Source organism: Lepisosteus oculatus, chromosome 5 (assembly GCF_040954835.1).
Source record: "Lepisosteus oculatus isolate fLepOcu1 chromosome 5, fLepOcu1.hap2, whole genome shotgun sequence".
NCBI classification, from domain to species: Eukaryota; Metazoa; Chordata; class Actinopteri; order Semionotiformes; family Lepisosteidae; genus Lepisosteus; species Lepisosteus oculatus.
Genome location: NC_090700.1, coordinates 87,675 through 102,757, shown reverse-complemented (window position 1 = coordinate 102,757; position 15,083 = coordinate 87,675). Strand labels below are relative to the sequence as shown.

General features: G+C 35.5%; 1 protein-coding gene across 8 annotated transcripts in view; it reads left to right on the top strand.

The window, feature by feature from the left end:
- The window catches only part of LOC107076482 (uncharacterized), a 139,281-nt gene that overhangs the window by 104,334 nt on the left and 19,864 nt on the right, over positions 1–15,083 (top strand). The window contains exon 1 of one of the 8 annotated variants that reach the window (XM_069189778.1): positions 14,405–15,079. The exons of the other annotated variants lie outside the window; for them this stretch is intronic. The gene's annotated coding sequence lies outside the window, so the exon portion shown is untranslated. Of the gene's footprint in view, positions 1–14,404; positions 15,080–15,083 lie in introns of those variants that run through there. 8 annotated transcript variants of the gene reach the window in all.

Here is a 15,083-nt window from a genome sequence, read left to right as displayed (position 1 = left end):
TACACACAGATATAATAAATATTATAATATAAACTTTGATATAGCGCCTTTAAATGTGGCTTCTCAAACCATTTTACAGAAAAAAAACAGTAACAACAACAAATAAAAATAATAAAAAAGCACCATTTCAGTGAGAGGGGTGAGCCTGTTTAGTCAAGCAAAGCAGATGTGAATTAATTTTTCGAGCCTTTTACTTTTACGATACAATTCACAACAGAGTCTAACAGATTTTAAATCGTCAGGCATTTTCTTGATGGCGAAGCTCTCGCGGTGAATGTTGCAATGCGCCCATTAATTTCTGGAGCAACCTCTTTAATTCGTGCGACTACACCGCTATGTCGGCTTGTCATCGCTCTAGCACCGTCTGTACAAACTCCGACACATTTAATCCAGTCGATGCCATTCTCTTCGAAAAATTAATTCAGAAGCTGAAATATGTGCTTTCCTATAGTTCCTGTTGGTAGCGGCTTACATAACAGAAAGTCCTCATGGGACATACCCTCAAACTCGTATCTAACGTAAACAAGTGAATTGGCCAAATTGACTACAGACTCAGTTAATGGCAGTGAAAAACATCTGCCCATCTTAATGCGCTCTATCAGCGTACTTTTGATATAATTTCAATAATTCTACGAGTGACTGTCTTTCAGGGGGGCAGCAGGTCGAGCTGTTTAGCAGCTTTTTCTCCACACATAATACATGTCAGCTCTTTTGCCAACGGTAAATAAGGTTCTTCAAAAATAGTGTGGAGCTTACCTGCTTTAGCAATCCGCAAGCTTGCATTTTTCCCCGTTTCCGTTTTTATTTCCGTATTTATTTGAAGTTTTTATTTCATGCGCATGGGAGCGAAACGCAGAGACGCTCTGTGTATTTTTCTCAAATTAACTTCTTAAGAACAGTTCTTAAATATTTTTCGGCTTTCCTGTGCTCACAAGATTACAAGCGTTAGTAGCACGTATTTCTATGCATTCCTGTGTTTACAACATTGGCATTGTTCCAAAATCACGCACATTCTCCTACCTCCCTATTTGCTGGAGAAAGTTTTTTTTAAATACAATTGGTCACTTCGTCCGTAGCGCGCATTCCTATAGAGAGGTATAAAATCACAGAGTATCTCTTGTGTCCACTGAAGTATTAGCGCGCACTGTATCGCAGTACGTAGGCTGCGTATTCGACACGTATTAAAATAGAAAATATGAAAACCGTCCCGATTTTTCAGCACACACAACACAGTTCTATGGGTCATATGGCGTACCAGCTGGCGGCGCTCCGCGTACCACTGCTGCTACGCGTACCACAGTTTGAGAACCACTGTTCTATATCTTTTATAAACAATGTTCAGAATTTATTATGTACTACTGCTTTCAATGTTATATTCTAATAATGCACAAAATAGCTCGGTGGAAAAGCTTTCTTTATATCTGTATTCTATGGTTATACTTCATTTTGTTTTCATTTATGAAACTTGTTGTCTGCAATTCATCATATTTTCATCATGATCTTATTCATTCTCTCTTCACTTGCCTAGAGTCCAATCAGCCTACTTCTAGGCTCTAGTTTGGACAATTAACCTCCTACCCCTGGGAAATAATTTCACAATGTAACTCTGTATGTTTCAGTAATTTTATTATTCAATCATCCTTGGTTTGGCCTTTACCAAGAGACGTCTTCACCTTTGTTTTTTATCAAATTAATGTCAATCCTTATATATAAGGGGCCTTCTATTGGGTAGTTCATTTTTTGAGTAAAGTATAGTAGTTGACGCCTCCCACTTTCAGGTATAGTCACGTGTCCCCTCTCAGGGAACCTCTTCAGTGTATCTTGGAAACAATTAAGCACACAATTAAAACAAAACTGCTTTTGTTTTAACACACAGGGTTCTCTGGAGTTCAAAATGACCAAAGGTAGATAAAAAAGCCATAAATATTGAAATCCATTCACAGAACAATTAAACACAGAGCAATTAAATTATGTTGAAACAATATAGGCAGTGTTTAATAAGGACATTCTGTCACAGAAGTGCTTGCTCTGAATTGGAGCCAGCCTTATATTGTTGAAACTCCTCCCACCTTTTTAATAAAACCACAGTCGGCATGTCTGTTATGTTTTGTGGAAATAAAATATTTAAGACTTTAAAATAACCATTTAGTCTCGAATTAACCTTTTAGGTGAGTGTAGGAAATCAAAACAGCCATCAAAAACAAAATGAAAGCCATACGTCCTTTTTAAGCTACTAGTTAGACTTCTTAAAGGGCCTCTCTATCAAAACATGTAAAATAAGCTTCTCACCGGTTTTTCAAAATGGGTCCCTGAGACTCTTGTCAAACATATGTCTCTCTGAGACTTCAAAACTAAGGGTTTCTACTTCTCCCTCTGGTGAAGGTGCACACACAAGATCTGATGTCTGGGGAGCAACAAACAATTTGAAACCTTTACTTCCTGCTTTTTGGACTATCGCCTGACCAATTGTAATTCAGCAGCTTGTCAGGTGACTGAGGACAGCAGGTCACTTCCCACAGCTTTCTGGGATATGCAATTCAGAAAAGTGCTTCTGCCCTATCTGAATCTGGTGTACTACTACATTATATAGAGAAGATTTCAAAATAGTTTAAAGAAAAAAATGAAATATATGTTTTAACAAAAAGTGTCTGTATTAAGAATTTTAATATTACCAGTTATAATGTTAAAATAAATACATTTTATCCTCAATATACACAGACATTCTGGCCATATGCTCTGAACCTTTTGTACTGTTGTACAGTACATCCTTGATTATTTTTTCTTTGATGTAATTTGTCAGATTTTCTCCCTTTTTGTCCATGTTCAAATTCTTCTGTACATACTTCCTTTCCTCCAATTGGTTTGTCTTCAACTCATTACATTTGTTAATGTGGTCTCTGCCAAACATTTATGGTCGCACCAGGTCCTCTTCCACATGTGGCTTCGGATGAAAATGTATGCATTTACTTCAATCAGTGGTATCCTACAAATCGGCAGTGTAATTCTTATTCTTCTAGGCCTGATAATTTTTTTGGAGTGAATTTCAGCTGTATCCTTGAAAATCATGTTCCAGTGAGAATCACCATGAGTGTTCCAAATCACGCTGTGTGAAGTCCACAGTGACCATAACCCTTCCTCTTCGTCATCGACTCTTGGTGCTTTGGGCTTCAGTGTGTTCAGTGTTATTTCTATTTCTTTGATCACCGTACTATCTTGGTCCCATAATGGGAAATTCATGTTTGAAGCTAATGGGTCATGTGGTGGTTTAGTGCTTAATTCCTCCTTTAACAACCTGGTTGAATATATGTCTTGATCAGAGTAATAAGAGTAATAAGTCTTCGTCACTCTTATATATGAAACAGAGATTGGCAAGCTCCAAAAATTTGGTTTTTCTTAACGCTCTTAATGATACCAACTATAAGGCAATGCATTTTTGGTAATTGTTTAATTGGATATTTATTTAATTATAAAACATTTGTAATGTGTCCTTCAGATGAATGGTGCTGATTAAGTGTGATATTGGGCTGAAATGCAAATTCTAAATATTTAATGTACTCTAATTACAGTCCCTTTAGGATCTTTGCTAAGATAGTCTGAGTATGTACTATTGCTTCTTTGTACATATTTGTCTTTGTAAAGATAAATAAAATAGGTATTGCTTTTTCATAATCTATTCCTTATAAAAATTGAGTGTTTGTAGTCGTGCTTCAGTGTTCATTTAAACGTTATTGCCTTTAAATTTTCCTTTCACTAAATTCATTGTGCATCACTGTGAATCACACATGGAGGTCCTGGTCAGCACGTTGGGTGTGGATTAAAGCAGAGTGACTGTTGTGATAAACAAACCTAATAGCACTTGACTACATACAGAGAAACCTGCACTTATAGAATAGATAGATAGAAGAACACAATTTGCATACCAGTACAGGAGATAAAGTAAATAGCAATATTGTGGTATTGTTCATTGCACTGACTGGAAAAAAAAAAAACATAGTCACATGCTTTAATATCATTTAAACATCTGATATTTATTGCAAAAAAGCCTATTATTAACCTTACTGTCAATCGAAATATCAAATGACCTGATAAAGACATTTGTTTGTTTGAATCACTACTATTTGTACAGTACATAACCCATCCTTACATGTAACCAAAGCAAGCTGTTACATTCTAGGACTGATTCTAGGAATGATATACAGTATACCGACAGGCTAAAAATACGTAATCTTTTTAATATAACACTTAAAATAGTCAATATACTATTTAGAATAGTCAATCTAACTTGACCTGGCAGATACTTCCAGAACTGCAGAGCTTGAACATAAACGGCAAATGTCCTTTCATTTTAAGTAAGAACACAGAGAAAGTGGGGAACAAAACTCTACAAAGCCAGCGACAGGATACAAGTAACCAGCCAACCTCACTAACGGGCTGCAGCTGCACGGGAGGAGTGGTGAAATACATACAGCAGACCCTCTAGAGGCTGACTGGGCTATGCATCAACACTGCTAAGATTATATTAATGCTTATCTTGAATGAGGGAGTTTAAACTCACTACTCAATACTTTGCAAGGTACAGTATGTCATTTTTCATGCTTAAACATATTTTGATCTACTTTTTTCATGTTTTCTACCATATTGCTCATATGTGTGTAAATATTTAATCAAATTAATTAGACCTGAGTTGCATTTTTTTGGTGTATCAGTAATATACTTTGTTTTCTAAAACTTTTTGAATCTTGCAGTATTTTCAAAATCTTACAGGTTTTTACTTTATGTACAACCGTATGGATAATAACATAAAAGGGTTAGCTTGAATTTCACAGTCTTGCTATTATATGTAACTTACAGCTTAATGTCTAATTAATTAAATTAAATAATGCACGTTTCAATTGTATGTGTAATTAACTATCTCAAAATCCAAACTTATCAATTTCCTTTAAAAAAGCCTAAATTCATAGAGAAGCTACAGTACCTTCCAATTTCTATCAGTAATATAGTGACTTATAAAAGTATTGAGAGATTAATATGAATAATAAATACAATATAATATACATTCTAATTTTGGGTAATTCCATACTACATACTGTTCATATCATCATATCAAAACAAAACATACTTTTTAACCCAGAGCATAAGTGTTGGGACAATTTAGTAAATTTAGGTTTGTGAAAGCTAGTATTTGTTTAAATAATGTATCTATTTGAGGCAATGTCTGCAAAGTCTATGATCCACTGACTTTCCCAAACTCTTTGGGTAATCATGTTTCTGAGCCTTTACTATTGCCAGTTGGAATTACTGGTGAGTTTTTAGGTGCTCTGACATTTTTCTTACGCTTGTACAGTATAATGGAAATGTGATTGGGTTTAAATCTGGAGCTTGACTAGGCCATTCTAAGATTTTTCACTGTATCTTTTAGAATTCATGCTGTTGTTTCCATCATTAGACAATTTACATTGTTAATACAGGGGAGTGAGCCAGTTCAAGAAAAAGCAACGAATGAGTCAATACATTACCTCCACTGTTCTTCACAAATCAGGTGGTACTCTTCCTTATTATACAGTATGCACTTTCTTTTTTTTTCTCCACCCTTTAAGCTTTCTTTGAGTTTAGTGGAATTTGTCTCTGGTGTAGAACTCTACTAGTTGATCTTTGTACTTTTGAGATCATTCTAATCTTGCATTTCTTTTTTGGTGCTGATGAGGGATTTTCATCTTGCAATTGCAGCGTCTATAATTCTGTTGTCTTAGTCTTCTGAGAAATGGATTTTGATACCTTCATCCCTGTGCTCAGGAGGTGCTGTAGTTGATCATTTAACTGACAGTTTAAGGGTTAGGGGTTTTCTGGGTTTTCTTTGACAGCTCTGATAATGTTTCTTTCATGAAGTGAATATGTTTCTCTTCATAATCCCAGCCTTAAATCATTGCTAACGATACAGTACCTGTTTTTTTCTTTTTCTGTATATCCCAAAGTGGTGATTTTTATTTGCTTAATTTCTTTGCTATGATTCTCCTTGAGGTTTTTTTTTCCCTTCAGCATATTTTCTCTGTGACTTTTTACTAAAGATCACAAACACTAAAATCAAAACAAGACAGGGTGATAGAATGTTTTATGAGTGCCTAATCATCCCGAAACAAACACCTGGCCAACAAAACACACCTGTGAGACAATTGTTCCAATAACTTTTTTCATTCAAAATTAAAAAGGTTCCACACAAGAACTGAATGGACTTTATTAAAAGTAAAATACTTGAGTCATACTTATAGGTCATGTTTTTCAAATGAAAAATTACTCTTAGAGCTCATAGTAAAATTCAAAGTTTAGACTTCACTGTCCCAATACTTTTAGAGAGCATTGTATCTCTATATAGTCCAACTTTATAGGAAATTAAAGGATATGGGTCTATAGAGTAAAAGCTTCATTACTTATAATGGCACTCACTTGAACTGTATTTTCATGATAAATAAATCAAAAACGTATTGTACAAGATGGGCCAATCTCAACAAGTGAGTGATATTGGGAGTTCCCTGGCTACAAGCCACAGTTTATAAAAACCTTAAATATACAGTATAAATATTATAGACCAAAGGGGATCAGAGATGTTCCCTATATACCTGGGTCATGCTGACTAGATGTCTGTGCTGGTTTTGTTGTGCTTCAGTTTTAAATCAGTTCATTACTGATAAACACTTGGACTACCACATTGAGGGACACAGGGGGATTCAGCTGCATCAATATAGAATCATTCTGCATTTTGTAGCAACATTAAACATTTGAAGAAAAGGAACCATGAATTCTTCTGCATGACAGCCAAAGAGTCAGAGAGCAAATGTGGCCTTTTCATTTCCCCAAAATGGAGTTTCAAATTGTATCAAAGTATATCAAATTAAGAGCTCTAATGTGGTAATCTGTGTCAATGGAACAGTTTCTTTAGTTTCAGAACTGTAAATCTTTGTGTTGTTTCAAAGAGGTAGCTGTTCATGTACACAATTATCTCCTGCTGCCCATTAGGCCTAGTAAATCCCCAAAGCAACTCAAGGTATATCTCACTAATGATGGAGTGGCCCAGTGAGAACCCAGGTTAGTCCCCTTATTACCTTTCAGTACTTTACAGTGTTGCTGGCCAGTCAAAGTGAAAAATGTGCCCTTTTTGTGTGAAAAAATTTAACAATAGAACAAAAGCCCCATCCTGTAAAACAGCAAAGGATTTATTTCTACAGCAGTACACCACATATGAAATACTTTACCTTACTTGTTGTTACTCCTTCATTTCACTAATGTGAAAATGGTTGTCAGTACATATATCAACACGAAATCAAAACCTTGCAAAAATATATAAAACCAAATGCCTTACCTTATTTCTTTCAGACAAGCCTTACTATTTCCAAAGAAGTAGACATACTGAAGAATCAGTGGAAAAAAATATGGGTCTTGTCTTGTGCTGGTTTTTGAAAAATTGACTTATAAAACCAAATGCCTTACCTTATTTCTTTCAGACAAGCCTTACTATTTCCAAAGAAGTAGACATACTGAAGAATCAGTGGAAAAAAATATGGGTCTTGTCTTGTGCTGGTTTTTGAAAAATTGACTTTTGAAGAAAGAAAATTAAGACCAAAAACTGTTTCAGACTTGAAACCCAAGGTGTTAACACCAGTTTAAGTGTTGAAGTGGACCTCTTCCCAAGATAGATAGATACTTTATTGATCCTGTGAGGGAAATTGCAGTGCAACAGCAGCTTAACACAGACAAAACAGCCACAGTGTAATGAATGAGATGCAGGATATTTAAGAGCACAACCATTCCAAGTAGAAATGGCCCCTGGAGACCTGGATACATTTCAAGCAGCAAGGCTTAAGGAGATTATGGATATCTATGAAACAATAAACAAAAACAATAATATTTATACTTTGCACCATTTGTTTTAGGAACAAGTAAAGGCTTATTCCATGCTAAAAAGAGAAGAAAAGAAACATGTTTCAGCTGTGGAGCATTCTTCGGGTGTGAAGACTTCTTCACACCAACATTCTTAATGTTGATAACTTGATGTTGATAATTCTTAATTTAGTAACTTATTTGATTTAAGTTTGTGTTAATCATTTGGAGGTCTTCACAAAAATCCTTGAGAAAATAAAAGCTCTTAATTGCACTTGATGATTTGCTCACTTATCCTAGCAGTCTTTGCTGTGTATTTCCAAAACCTGTACTGTGCCCATGTTGGCAACATGCTTGCCAAACTCCAGAAAATCATGTTGGTTTTGGTGCTCGTTTTTCAAATGTTCACTATGCTTCATTAAACAGAACCTTTTCTTTACTCTTTCTTTATTTGTGAATCTTGTTTCTGATTATGCTATCAGCAAACCCTACCATCTCTCTTTATTCCCCCCTCCCATTCTTGTAGCTCCTGTCTTCAGTACGGAAACCCCAATGAGTAACCCACTTGTTTTTGGGTCACCAGCACTCTTGCTTGTTTGTAGTTGTTACCTGATGTTTTCATTTCTGCTTCTTATTTCATGGTGTAACATCAGCCATATCACAATTATTTTACAGCATCAACCATCATGGCTTGTGCTCTAGTTGCTGCCATCTGGAGGTCACATTTTGGCCTCAGCACTTGTATGTCTGCTATTTGTGGCCCCAGTTAGGTCTATAACCAAGCCAGTGTTCTAAATTGAATGCATCCTGTACTAAAACATAATCTTGTACTTCATTTCTGTTTGATTTTACATATTCCTTAAAGATCCATAGTCCCACATAACCTTATGCAGAACAGGGTCTATGTTCTTAAATCAACTGGCATTGTGCACCGGCACCCTCCTGTCACTTGCACGCTCAGGACACATACAAACAGCATTAAATACCTCCGATCATACCATATCTCCTTCTGTTACTTATGCACAATCTGTAAATTGTATTGTACATTGCAATTGTGTAATTTATTGTATCTTAATCTTAATCTAATTCCTATAAACATCTGTCCTTCTACTCTACTCTGTGAGCTTGCGGATAAAACCATTTACAGTAGTTGCTGACAACACCGCTGTATGCTGTACGTTTTTTGCATTGATAAATAAACCTTGATTGATTGAACCAAGCCAAATTTAAATATTTCAAGTTTCAGTGGGACCTTAGTATTTTAATTTGCTGCTTTTAGAACTAAAATGGTGGGATCTTTTCACTGAAATTTGTTTTAAAATAAAATTGTATTGTAATTGTAACATGTGACTTAGTTTTAATGTGTTTTTTATGAAAATATGTGCTGTCTTTTCAATTGTTTAAAGTATTTACAATACAACACCTTTTCTGAAAATAAAATAAGTAAAAATGATAATCAAAAAACAACTAAATTGACTAGGCTCTTAAGGCATCCTGTAATGTGCCCCAGGTTTTCTTGTTTGGTGTGTTATTGGTTTAACATTATATCACTATATATAACAAATTAGAACACATGCACATGCCAAACATAAACAATGGAAAATATAGGGCCTGGGCATATGGACTTTGTGCAAGTTCCTTTTTTGCCATTCAGAGTAATAAGGGCAAAAACAGTCAATTTCTGCTGTTGCCTGAGTTTATTTAAAGAGCTTTTCTTTCACCTCTGAACCTAAATGGTTTCTCCAGATGTACTGAACTGAACAATGTTAATAATCTTGCTGCTTCAGCAGAACCCAATCCAGCTGGCAGGCACTGGGGCTGCAAGTCATTGGTTACAGCTGTGTTTCGATTTATGTGATGGTTGAAAAAATAAATTACCAGATTAGATGTGGAGAAAGAGGACTCTTTGTTTAACCATGCTGAAGCCTTGTGAGTGGGATTCTGAAAGCATTTATGATACTGTTTTCTCTGAGCTCTGTAAGGTTAGCTGGAGAAGAGAAGAAAGACATCCAGTATTCAAATCAATCATAATTACATGATGTAAATTCACATCTTTGGATTTGAAAACTGGTCTAGATTTAAAATGTTTCAAGGATTTTCTTAAATTTTTATATTAGTTCTTTTCCAAAACATTATGTTTTTAAGCATTAGTTTCAGAACAGAATATTTATCATTAGTTAAAGCTTTGGTGCCACGTAGTATGTTAAACTAGTCTTCTGTTTATTTCCTATTTTGTGTTATCGATCCTACTGTACACTACACGCATTTTAAACACTTCATAATGTTGAGTTTTAATAAGAAAATAAAGGTCATAATCTGTGAATTAGTTACAAGTGGAAAAAACTCATTTAGTTATAAAGTTTATGGCATCTTAAAGGACTATAGGACATGCAACAAAAATGTAGAACAAGTCTTTTGGAGTCAAAATAAGTCTTTTGGAAAAAACTTCTTAGATATATCATGCTGGGATTATCTATCCCAGCTGTGATAATATTAGGCATTAGTGAGTAAGTTTCAGATTTTTATACTTTTCCATTGACTTTTTATTATGTTTTTCCTTGGATCATGCAGGTTTAAAGACTCCATCAATGGATGTTGAACAAAAGTGGGACTAGAACTCACAGAAACATTTTGTGACAAAACAAATACTAGTTCCAGGGAAAAAATACATTTATTCCATTATGAACCAACGAGGAAATGAAAGGGAAAGAAGCACAACTAGAGTCTCTAGAGTCTCCATTTTTTCATAGATTAATGGTAATTGTACTCAGACATTTCTGTGGATAATTATACAATAAAGTGATCAGCTTTAGGTCTAATAAATAACCATAATATATACACTGCAGACAGAGGTGTCATTGATCTGTCTGGAGCTGGCGCACTGCTTGCTGCGTCAGGCAGTTTCTCCGATCAATAAAACTACTGGTATGCCCTTTGACCCTTGAAAGAAATCAATAACATCGATTGGAAATGTAGGGGCTGGGGCAGGATCTTCAGCTTCGGCTTTCACCTTGCATATCACAACAGGAGAGTTATTAATACTTTTTGTGATTCTGTCTGTGTGATTCTACCATTAACCCTTTGGCTGGGATGGATTCACCAATATTTTGTGTGCTGGGGATCTGAGCAATTCCATATCATTTGTAAGTATGTATTGTAATTGTGTGATTTATTTAGGAAGGAGATATTGCATTCTTGTCAACTGCAATGATACACAGTATAATACTTATGTATATACTAATGTAATAAGCCTGAGTATTAATATAATTAATTTTGTTGTAACCAAATATTTCAGAGAAAAAAGTTGACAAAAACATTGACTTCAGAATCTGTTGAATCTGTATAGTGACTCATGAAAATATTGATAAATTAAGTAAATCTTGCTGCCTTAATACATGCATGTTTATACTTTTGATCTCTCAAGCTGGTATCAACTTAATTAAATAGTGAGAGAGTTCTGTGCCAAAGTTCTGAAATGAGAGAAATAAGGTTGATTATGTTTCCGGGTGGCTGTACAATTGCTTTATCCCTCAGGTTGGTGTCTGAATTTACTAGCCCAAGGTATGTCTGAGGTCAGTGATGGCATGGTAATGATTACCAAATCCTACAAAATGAAAGCTTTATTCCTTTTGTCCATGGGTAACAAATTATTTAATTCAGAAACACAAGCAAGGTTGGAAGAGAATAACATGCACAAATCATCAGTTCTGGCATAGGTTGTATTTTATTATTAGACTCATTCTTGTTGCAAGAGTGATACAGTGAACGTATTTGATGTAGTTTCTATACATTTCTCTAATGAAACAATTAACTATCATATAAAAAAACAATCTGAAAAGGCAAATGTACTTGTTTTAGTTGTAATAAGAAATATATTAAAATAAATTCCAATTTACCTTGCAGTGTACACATTTAAATTTCCTATTCATGTATGCACCAGAATTCAGAAACATTGCCTATCATCTCTTTTAAGTGTTATATAAATTAAATTCATGTTTTGAATTTGTCCATGATTCACCTGATAGAGAAATAAGAGACTGTAAAAAAATGTAATCCAGTTATTGCATGGTCTATTCATTATGAATGTTAATGACATTGAAGTGAATGTAAAAAAATATTTTCCTAGTCGTTGAGTTGCAAACTCAGCATTTATCAAATGCTGAGAGTATTGCAGAGGCAAAGTGTGAGCAAACAAATTTCAGAGAGCCACATAAATGTCCTTTACCTTGAACTTTCTTCCATCGGAGATCAACTCTCCAAAGGGTACTTCAGAACAGAGTTTTAGAGAGGCAGTCAGACAACAAAGCCAGTCAATAGAAGATTAAATTCATGTCTCTTTCCTGCAGGCACTGTGCAAAGAAAGTTACTGCTATCTGAAAAATCGTATCAAAGTTCCTTGATTTTTTCATTTAAACATTTATTACATTGATTTAAATTGGTTTGGTATAAGGAGCAATCTTTTGCAAGCTTCTTGCATGCTGACGATGCTTAGTTATGGAATGCATATCACTTGCTTATTAAAGTGGAGACAAAAAATGTTTATTTTCTAATAATGAAACTATTTAGTGGGAGTAATTTATTGGAAATAAAGTTGGCACACAGTAACCTGATTAATCTGGATTTGTAGGAGCAAAGATACAAAATAAGGTATCATTATCAATTAAAAAGTATAAATGCATGTAAGATAAATGGCTGATGGCCACTAAGTAAATGTGGCTTTTTTCTTTTAAAAATGAGGTTTCATTGACATTGTGTTCTCAGTGTCTAATATATTTACAAAATTTGATGTTGGTTTTACTTTATATAGTTTCCACATCAAAATAGGGTTTGAAGTGCCTGTGATTATAATATTTTTATTTCATACCACTTTGAAAGTAGAAGTTTGAGATTGGAGATCAATTAATATGCTCACATTGATAGTATCACAACTGGAGATGTCGTGACACATAAAATGTGGCTGAAGTAATTAAATGTGAGATAAATGGATAGTGTGCATTTTTTCGAAAACTGAGTGGTGTGTCAAAAAGTAAAACTGCTGATTTAGTGTCCTTTCTGATCCTAAGGGTCATCAACGGGAAGGTCACATTTAATGTGTGACATCAGGCTGCTCTTTCTGGCTCTGCCTTGGAAAGAGTTAATGTTTGGAGGATGTGAAGCTGCCCAGTGTTTCAGACTCTGTGACAGCAGTAACAGATCTGATTGATCACATTTTACTAGTTTAAAGCTCCTATTGATTACATTTGGTTTGTGATCCCCAAGGTCTTAAAGAGACCCCAGATACAGGAATAAATGCACTTGAACCTGGTCACTCATGAGTGATATTTACATACAATTTTTTTCTTTTAATGCTTTATTAATGGGAGATTATTTCAGAATGTGTCTGAATATGAAAAAAAATAGAATTCGCTATGTGGTTTCTGAGCAGGGAAAAATGCTATTGGAAACAAGATGCTTCAGATATACTGTATCAGTAAGTAGTGTGCTATGAGCACTCAATCATTGATTAAAATGGTAGACCTTCTTTTGTCTGAAAGCAAGGGAGGGGTTTTAACACTAATATATCCAGGGCAATGTGGGTTACTGTGCAGAAATCAAGCTTGTGGCAGAGCAGAGAGGCTGGAACAGTGAAAGGATGGACTGAGCTCAGACAGAAAAAAAATCCACCTCCAGACCTAATATTTGTGACTCAAGGAGAAATACATCTTTCCTCATGATATGGGTGGCAATAAGTAATTTGGTTTATGGACTTATATAGATGGTGCATGCAGTTTCTTTGAGAGGAAAAAATACTAAATTTTAATGTGATTTGATTCTTAAAATAATGCATATTCACTGCATTTGTCTCTTACAGTATATATTTATGATTTGTGTATTGCATATAATTTGGCTGATTGCCTGGAGTTATTTGTTATAGTAAAGATGATTTACTGCAGATGTTGTGCTATAGACACAAAGTGACGGCTTTTAATTTGTTTCTGGTGATAAAGGGGATTCGGTGGTGAGAGTGAATGGTGTTCTTTGTTTCTGCTTTGCTTCTGCATGTTCTGTCCCAGTTGAATCTGCAGTGCTGTATTGCCCTTGGTAATGGCACAGGGCTTCTCACTCAGCATTGCCCTCCACATGTGCCTCATAGATGGGGCTAAATTCACTCCTGAGGCAAACTTCTGCTGTTTTCACAAATGCACGTTTGTGAGCTGCATGCTTTCAAAATACAGAAACACAAAAAGCAAAATGACACAATGTTAAAGAGTGAATAATCAAAATTACGTTTGAAATATTCATTTGACTTTATATAGTATAAGTATCCATTTGTTTTGATTTGTAATTATTGTTTTCAGCATAGTTATACCGTGTGACAGTTGTACTTTAAGAAAATATACAGCAGACTCTCAGGGGTTAACTTGTTGCCTTTTCAGACTCTACAAAAAGATATGACTGTTGTGCAAAAATTCTAAATGTACTAATAATCTTGTTCTAAAAAAAACTTTAATTCATATGTTTTATATACAGGTTATGGACAAAAGATTGTATATTCTACTGGATCTTGCACTGTTTTGTTTGTGTCTACATGTTTAAACATCTTGTAAAGCTGCATGAGCACGAGTGAATTTGTGTTTCTCAGTCTGTGTCCCACATTCTAGCACAGTGGAGCTCTGCTGACAGCCTGCATATGTCTCCCAGTCTGGTTCCACAGCTGCCTTTGGAGGACCGTCATATTGATTAGTGCATGGAGGGGGTGGGTAGGGGGACAGGACAGGGAAAGAAAGCAAAGGGGGGTTATAGGCTTCTGGGTACTAGCTCAGTGCAGTGCTGACGCTTTTCTCTCCTGTGCTAATGGACACAGCATCACGGAAATTGGGAAAGAGAAGGGAGGGGAGGGAAAGACTGAGTTGAAAGACGAAGAGACTTGTTGTGGGAAGATGGAGGAAAGAGAGAAAACCCTGCTTGTATTGTGCTGTTGTTGGCGATGTGTCTGACCTACAAAAAAAAAGGGGGCTGGAGTGGCAGCGGTATGTAAATCTGCAGTCCAGGCCGGCGTGGGAGTGGGTGATGGATGCTGTGAGTGAGTTAATGATGAGTGCAGTGGAAATGCCAGCCTCCAACTCCCCCTCTGCCAGCCACACTCTGAGTCAGCATCCGTCGCTTCTTGCCCCCCTTTTTTGTTTGAAAGATGGACGGTAACGCTTCCCTCAGTGAAAAGCCAGAGGTAT